Source organism: Manduca sexta, chromosome 12 (assembly GCF_014839805.1).
Source record: "Manduca sexta isolate Smith_Timp_Sample1 chromosome 12, JHU_Msex_v1.0, whole genome shotgun sequence".
In the NCBI taxonomy this organism is placed as follows: Eukaryota; Metazoa; Arthropoda; class Insecta; order Lepidoptera; family Sphingidae; genus Manduca; species Manduca sexta.
Window position 1 is genome coordinate 10,322,261 of NC_051126.1, and position 9,023 is coordinate 10,331,283.

The 9,023-nt window shown below is 36.7% G+C and overlaps 1 long non-coding RNA gene across 1 annotated transcript; it reads left to right on the forward strand.

Annotated features, from left to right (window-relative positions):
* The first annotated feature begins 4,544 nt into the window (after nucleotides 1–4,544).
* Nucleotides 4,545–8,068, forward strand: LOC119189091. The gene is made up of 2 exons (XR_005112241.1): nucleotides 4,545–4,588; nucleotides 7,845–8,068. It is a non-coding gene; the product is annotated as an uncharacterized LOC119189091 (long non-coding RNA).
* The last annotated feature ends 955 nt before the right edge of the window (nucleotides 8,069–9,023 follow it).

Consider the following 9,023-nt stretch of genomic DNA (forward strand, 5'->3'; position numbering starts at 1 on the left):
ACTCCTGTAGAAACCCAGCTCGTTGTAAAATATGTAACAAAAGGCACCATTCTCTACTGCATTCACCAACTGATACATCAGAGCAAAGAAAAAATGAATCTGATACAGCAAAGTCTCCAATAGTTTCGTGCTATGCGACTCGCAAGACCTTCAGGCCCAGACAAGTTTTATTAGCCACAGCGTTAGTGCATGCCGAGTCAGGATTAGGAAATCATTCAACACTAAGAGCTTTGGTTGATCAAGGGTCACAAGCTTGTTTTATAACGGAAGCAGCAGTTCAATTATTACGTCTAAAGAAAAACCCTGCAAATGGTATTATTACGGGTTTGGGAGGAGAACACTGTATGAAATCGAGATACATGGTTACAATCACAATAAGATCAAGAGTCGACATGAACTTTGAACTGCAAATTGAAGCCTACGTGTTGAAAAATATCACGTCATGTCTGCCTGAAAGGAAATTAGAGCCATTTGATTGGATAGAAATAAATGGTTTATCTTTGGCAGATCCGGAGTTCAACATTCCGAACAAAATTGATATGTTGTTTGGAGCCAATGTGTACAACCACATACTAAAAGAAGGCATGAAGAGGAGTCCAAACGGAAACTTTATTGCTCAAAGTACGAAGCTCGGATGGATAATATCAGGCACTGTCAATGAGAGGTCAAGCGAAGATAAAGAAAATTCGAACGTTATTTCAGTATTGCATACTAGAGCAGAAGAAGACATTTTAAAGAAATTTTGGGAATTAGAGGAACAATTACCAAGATCAACAGGGTCAGAAGAAGAACAAGCCTGTGAAGAGATTTTCAAAAGGACAACAAATAGAACACCGGAAGGGCGATATATTGTAAATTTACCCTTCCGAGAAGATTTTGCCCAATGTCAAAACAATGGATCATTGGAGATAGCAATAGCTAAGTTCAAATCATTGGAAAAAAGACTCTCGAAAGACTTGGAACTCAAGGCCAGTTATAAGAAAGTGATTAACGAATATTTACAACTAGGGCACATGCGAACAGTTGAAGAAAAGGACGAAAAGGCACACGAAGCAGTATATTTACCCCATCATGCTGTTGTACGAATGGATAAATCAACCTCAAAGGTTCGAGTAGTATTTAATGCTTCCAGCAAGAATAAGCGAGGGGTTTCATTAAACGATTGTTTAATGGTAGGTCCTAAATTGCAGCCAGATTTAAGACATTTAGTTTTTCGATGGAGAATCTATCCAATTGTTATGGTGGCGGACATTGTCAAAATGTATCGTCAAGTTCGGATAGCAGAACAAGATGCTAAATTTCAACGCATTGTGTGGCGCGATAATCCTGAAGATAAAATTAAGGAATTTGAATTAATGACAGTCACATTTGGTACTGCTTCAGCACCTTACTTAGCGGTTAGGGCATTACAACAATTAAGTGATGATGAAGCAAAGGATTACCCAATAGCCGCACCACAAGTAAAAGAATCATTCTACATGGATGACTTAATGACTGGATGTTTTGACACTAAGGAAGGAGCCTCACTTTATAAAGAGATGAACGATTTACTTTTAAGAGGTGGATTTCAGCTACAAAAATGGAACAGTAACAATGAAGAATTATTGTCATACTTCCTAACACAAAGTAATAAACAAGAGTTATATGGGCAGAAAGACAACATAGAAAAGAACACAGAAAAGTTCAGTAAAGAAATTAAAATAGACGACATTACGAAAATATTAGGTCTTACATGGGACCGTTGCGATGATAATTTTAGATATTCTGTGAATTTACCCAAGAAGAGTGAACCAGAAACAAAAAGGTCAATTATGTCTACAATCGCCCGGTTATATGACCCACTGGGATGGATTGCACCGAGTGTGATAGTTGCAAAAATCTTTATTCAAAAGTTATGGTTGGCAGGTGTCGATTGGGACGAACCCATTTCAGCAGATTTAAAGGAAAGTTGGGACGATTATCGAAATCAGTTACCAAAATTATCTGAAGTTCGTATTCCACGATGGTTACATATAAAGAAAGATACTGCTGACATAGAACTCCATGGATTTTGTGACGCATCAAAATTAGCGTATGCTGCTGTGATTTATGTAAGAATAGTAGATGATGATGGCAAGATACATGTCTCATTGTTAACATCCAGAACAAGAGTTGCGCCGATCAAGCAAGTTAGCATTCCACGCTTAGAGCTATGTGGTGCAGTACTGCTAGCAAAATTGTTAGCCGAAGCAGGTGAAATACTAAGAATAAAGAAAGAATAAGATAAGGGCATGGACTGATTCAACAGTAGTTCTTGCATGGCTAAGTAGCCACCCCAGTAGATGGAAGACCTTCGTAGCAAATCGAGTCTCCGAGATATTAACAACACTAGACTCGTCTCAATGGTATCATGTGTCATCCAAAGAAAATCCTGCAGATTGTGCTTCAAGAGGAGTTCAACCGGCCTCGTTACCAGAGAATACGCTTTGGTTTTCAGGTCCTTCACTTCTTAAAGAAAAAGACGATAATATACAAAAGACCAAACGATCTAAAAGTTGATCTGGAAGAAGCTATAAAGGTACATCTTAATAAAACTGAAGATGATAGCATTATACAACGATATTCATCATTACAGAGGTTGATACGAGTCATAGCATACTGTCGACGGTTTTATAAATGAAAAGAATACAATAAATTAGACTTAAGCAAAACCGAGATAGACGAAGCGTTATTGTGTTGCATACGAAAAGTTCAGAAGCAGGAATTTTGGGAAGAATATACGCAACTGCAAAAGAACAATAAAGAGTTCAAGTTAAAAGGAAGCAAGATAAGTGCATTAGGTCCCTATCTCGATGAAAAGGGATTAATCAGAGCTACAGGAAGGTTAGAAAAGTCACAATTAGATGAACAAACGAAACACCCTATAATTTTACCTCACAACTCACATTTGACAAATTTGATAGTGGCAGATGCGCATAAGGCTACGTTACATGGAGGTATTCAACTAACATTAAATTATTTAAGGACAGCTTATTGGATTATAAAAGCAAAAGTATTGTCAAGCAACACATAAATAAGTGTGTAAAGTGTGTCCGACAAAATGCAAAAATTCGAACGCAGTTTATGGGATCTTTACCATCAGTTCGTTGTACTCCAGCTAGAGCATTTAGTAACAGCGGAGTAGACTACGCGGGACCCATCAATATAAGAACAAGTAAAGGAAGAGGAAATCATTCCTACAAAGGTTATATTTGTCTATTTGTATGTATGTCCACACGTGCTATACACTTAGAATTAGTTAGCGACATGAGTACTCAAGCATTTTTAGCAGCCTTCAGAAGGTTCGTGTCCAGGCGCGGTCATTGTTCCCATTTATGGAGTGATAATGGCACAACGTTCGTAGGTGCCTCCAAGGAACTTAAACAATTAGTTAAGGCAGCTCACAAGTCGGCTGCTGCGGAATTAGCAACCCATGGCACAGAATGGCACTTTATCCCGCCTCACGCGCCCAACTTTGGAGGTCTTTGGGAAGCGGGCATAAAATCGACAAAATTTCACCTCAAGCGAGTTATTGGTGATTCAATGCTCACGTTTGAAGAAATGACCACACTGCTTAACCAAATAGAAGCTTGTTTAAACTCTAGACCAATAACGGTCATGGACAACACCGACGTGATTGAACCTCTTCCATTAACACCAGGACATTTTCTAATAGGCGAACCATTAGTTGCAGTGCCTGATCCTAATTATGAAAGTTCGAAGATCAATTCACTTAGTAGATGGCAGTTACTTCAAAAATGTATCAAAGCTTTTGGCGACGTTGGAGTAATGAATATTTAACAAATCTCTTACACAGATATAAATGGACTAACAAAGTCCCAGAACCAAACATAGGAGATATAGTACTAATTAAGGAAGACGACTTACCACCTAGTCGATGGTTGTTAGGTCGAATACTAGAAAAACACCCAGGGCAAGATCAAATTACTCGTGTGGTTACATTACGCACCAAGTCGTCAATCATCAAACGACCTACGTCCAAACTATGTATTTTACCTGCTAATGAGTGACTGTTATTACTAAGTTAGAATTATTTGTAATTAGATAATAAGTATTAGTTAAGGTTTTCTGTATTTGTAACCAAATCAATGCTAATTTAGTTGTCATTAAGTTAAGTTTATTTAGGATATTGTCATACTTGTTTATATTCGCTCATTGATAAGTACAAATGTAATGTAGTACATTTATATTGCCATGGTGGGCGGAGTCCAACATTTGAATTGTGAAGACCATTTCGTCACTAAATGGTCTTGGTGGGCGGCATGTTCAAAGATCAATTAATAAAATAGACAATTTAATCCATCGAAAACTAAAAGATGGCGTTGTAATAAGTAATGACGTACGGTAGTTATAAATTAGGGCAATAGATGGCGCTGTACAATTTCTTTAATTTTGTACATCGCGATGTCAAGATTCTCCGACCCATATGTATAAGGGTTGGGGAATCATGCCTCGTCAGTTCGGGAATCCAAAGCAACCATGTAAATCAGAGCGAGTAGTGAAGGAAGAACAGTGCGTATAAGTGCATCAGAGCGAGTAAGGTATAGAGGTAAACAAGTGCAACTTCTTAGTAATTATAAACTGTAGACTGTAGTGTTACTAGTGCTAATAATAAATATTAGTTTTATGTGAAGGAGTGTCTTTATTGTGTGAACCCGGACTCTTAGCACACACACTACACCAGAGCACCCCCAAACACCTGTATTATATACTTGCCCACTGCTGAGCACGGGCCTCCTCTACTACTGAGAGGAGACTATTATTTATATATTTTTAAATTATTATCATTTAAGGTGTACATTTTTGAACGCCTGAACAAATGCGCTAATAAATGCTTCTCATTTTTAGAATCATTCATTGCTTTTTTCATCCATACGAAGTTAGAATGAGGATACGAGAGAGAAATTTAAAAGATTTTATTTTTACTCAACAAAAATACATCAATTGCCAGATTTTGTATTTAGGTAAGCTAATGATAATACAAATGTACGTATAATTAGAAGGTACGTAACGTACGCACGTCGTATCCTTAGGCTGAGTACATTTAATTTATTTTTGCTCCCTCGAGAATTACTCGCGTTAATTGCAGAGAATTACTTTGTTGTGTAATTGGACGTGTAGGTACCTGTTATTTCCCTTGCTCAAAGGCTCTGTCGGTTGGTTAGAAATAAGCATTCAATACGCGTCTTTGTACCAATACTTGTGTACTTGTATCTATGCTTCTTGTCGATTTAAAACGATGTGTTGGATGTCTAGTCTCTCAAAAAATTATATATGTGCATGCACATAGACTACTAAGAAGCTAAGCAATGTTATGTATTAAATAAAATTTGTATTAACTATAAGATTGATATAGTTAGAAATTACACAGCTTCTTAAATAAATAGGAATACAAAAATCCCTCAAAATGACTGTCATTTTGAGGTATTAAACTGTAAACTAATTATAATTTTCAAACCTTATACCTACTGCTGTCAGAAGGAAAAAGGACATTGATTATCAAATTGTACTCTCATAAGGAAAAAGGTCGTTTCAACATAATATATGTTTGATTCGTCTTTTTTACTGATTCCGAATATGTTTTTAACTCGATTTTGAGAAAGAAATGTTCATACGTCTTTGATTGTTATGACGGCAGAATAGTTAAATCTGGAAGACCGTCTCTACAGCGCAGAGGATGACTACTGACTACCCGTGAATCGGAAGACCATGAAGAGGCGGCCTTAGGGGAAGGCGAACTGGATAATCGCCCGGGGCCTCGCACTTACAGGAGCCTTCTGAGGTGTCTTGGATGACCTTTTTTATGATCCCTCCAACGAAATTTTTAAAAGCGGAGAAATTTATTTTTCCACCGCCCGGGGCCTCGTCTTTTTTTGCTTTCGCGTGGGGCCTCGCTTCCATTAATGCCGCCACTGAGGCCATGGGTTATAATTTAGATAGGCACCTACACCGTGATAAAAGTTTATCTGATGTATGTAATCTATGAGAACATGGATATTTAGGTTTGAATGTCTTAGGCCCGACATACAGTTGTAGATACGACTCACGATACACGACTAGGATCTTGGAAGGTAGGAATATGAATTGTAAGCATCTGTCTTTGGCGTCCATGCGGCAAAACACATCTCACATTATGTGCCACATATTCATTTGATACTCGTAATATATACCGCGCAATTAATTGTAATCAGTGGGCCTGAGCTCAATTTGCATGGGAACATCGGAATATGTAGTCTAAGTGGTAGCTTATGAATTTATTCGTATGTAAAACATGATATTCATAAATAATTTAGCCATCTACAGTTTTGACTAGCAAACACAATGAAATTAATTATTTTAAGAATATAGATAAGTACTTAATACTCAAAATACTGCAGCATTTTCTGTTATGTTTTTTTACAAATACAATGCAACATGACTTGGATAATGCAAATATCTTATTATCTGTTTATTAATTAATATTACCTACATACATACTGGTTAGCAATTTTGGAGTCAGTGCCTAATAAAAATTACGAGTCGAATTAAGAACCTTCTCCTTTTTTTGAAGTCAGTTAAAAATATATAGTTTTAGTAACCTTTTTCTTTCGAAACGTGTTTCAAATTAATGTCTAGTGCAGTAGAGTTGTACCTAACAGTGAATAAATATTACATCATCGAACCCAGCGTCAGGTTAGACGTTTGTGTGACCGCAAATTCTTGATCCCATTGATGTTGGAACATCAAAATTCTTTGTAATCTCTGATACTCGTAATACGGGGAATCCAAGCGTGACAACAAGATTATATTGTGACGTTAATATATTTATTTACATGACAGTTCATGTGTATTTATCTTTTTGCGGAAACATTTATTTGCCGGCACAATATTCTCAAGAACGCTTATTTCGACATCAAAGAGGGATTCTTTTCTCAAGTGCTTTTTATTTTACAATATTTCACGTTTCTTTAAGTGAGTGCTTTGTTAGATAAAGACAGGTATGGAATACATTTGGCGACGTCAAGTCTAGCACCGAACATATAAAATTACTGAAATAAGTGTATACATTACTTTAGGAACTGATGCAGAAATTTAAATAGACAATGAAGATAAAAATACAATCGGATATTCTTTACCTTATACATTGTTAGCGTTACCTTGTATTGTACATAACGTGTATATTATATACTTAATTTCTGTCGCTATTTTTTTCTTTCTAAAGTCATCTATCCTTACTGTTCTTGCTTCGCTAAGCTATCATCTAAGTACTTATTCATCGCTGTTCTTCACTTCACTCTACACTTCGATAGTTACTCTTGGACTTCAAAATACTGTCAGCATACGCTCCCACAAGTACATACTTAGATCACTATAGGTACATTAACCAATTCGGTCAGATGTTCCTCTAATTGTGATACAATATAATTCCTATTTAGCGACTTCATAGAGAAGGTACTCGGTAAGTTCTGTACAGCCATAAGTCTGTTTAAAGCTGACAAAATAAATCCGTTTGCAGAAAATACACTGTATTAAAATAATAAAGAATAATAACGCCTTAAAAACACGCAACAACATCCGCAAAAAGTAAAGTAAAATACACTTTTATTTAGATTTTAGTGGAAAACAAAAACAGCGCAGCGGGAACTCGCAGTTTCGCTTGCGAAAACTTTAAATATTACAATGTTTCTTTAGCCCTGGCTTTATATTTACTACCGTCCGGTTATACAGCGATGAATACGCTCGTGAATCATACTTCATTCAACATTGTACGCACCGCAAATTTGAGATTTTAAATTTTTGAAATGTTATTTATGTTGATGTTACAGTGTCAGCAGTGTCCCGGCATACTGGGTAGACCTTGAAGGGCATAGACAGGGCGCAGAAATGACGATATCAAAAACGGAAAAAAAATCTTCAGATGCATAAAATGCTAGTTACGATACTGTGTGAAAGAAATGTTTTTGGAAGATGAAGAAAATTTTCGTGAATACTGACATGTAAAAACTAAAAAGAATTATAGTTAAAATATATTTAGTGTTACCAATCTTTACATATTACTTATTATAAAACAAATTTCCCTGTCGCTTCTGCTTCTCTGTCTAAACGCAATAAACTGAAAAATACCGAACGGATTTCTAAAATTTTTGACTTCGGGATAGTTTGAGACCCTGGAAAGGAATTCTGAAATATAAGACTATCCCGACAAAATATGTATATAGCGGGACTTTTATCCCGGAACAACTTATAGACGCGGGCGAAGCCACGAACAAAAGTTAGTAAATTATATTAATATATAATACTTAAACAACGCCAATTAACGCTTGAGAAATGTCACGCATGAGCTGTTTCGATATTGTTCCTTTTATTTACATCATGTGACCTCAGGGGCCTTATTCTCTATCCCGCACGTTATTTTAACAGTGCGTAACAAGCACGGAACACAACGCGCCATGTTTAGGACTATAGAAATTTGGCTTACAGAATACCATTCTACGCACATTTCTCGAAGATAACATGACACGGCCGCGTTACGCGTTTACACTATCATACAGAATAAGGGCCCAGACATGTGACATTCGTGTGTTTTAACTATTTTCATAATGTATGTATGTAGGGTTACATCACACACGATACATTTAATAGTAGCGATCAGTAATTTAGTTGCTTTAAGGTTTTTTTACACGTACTACAAATAAAACAGCGACAAAAAGTAGTCGAGTGGTTAAGATATGGTCAATACATGCGATAATATGATTTGTATAAAAATGAATCTCAGTTTCATTCACACGGACCACATTTTGCCGCTGAATTGGAACTTGTGCGATATCGAACACATGACAATCACTACTGGTCCACGTTTTGTCGCTGCGATGTGGTGAGGTTGCAGTTCGTGTGAATCAGCCCTTAGAAACAGCAACGCGTCATTTCAATAGCACGCTCAAACGATGCCATAATGAGATAGAGCGTCAAAAGCAATTGCTAAAATGAGATTTGGATACAGCGAT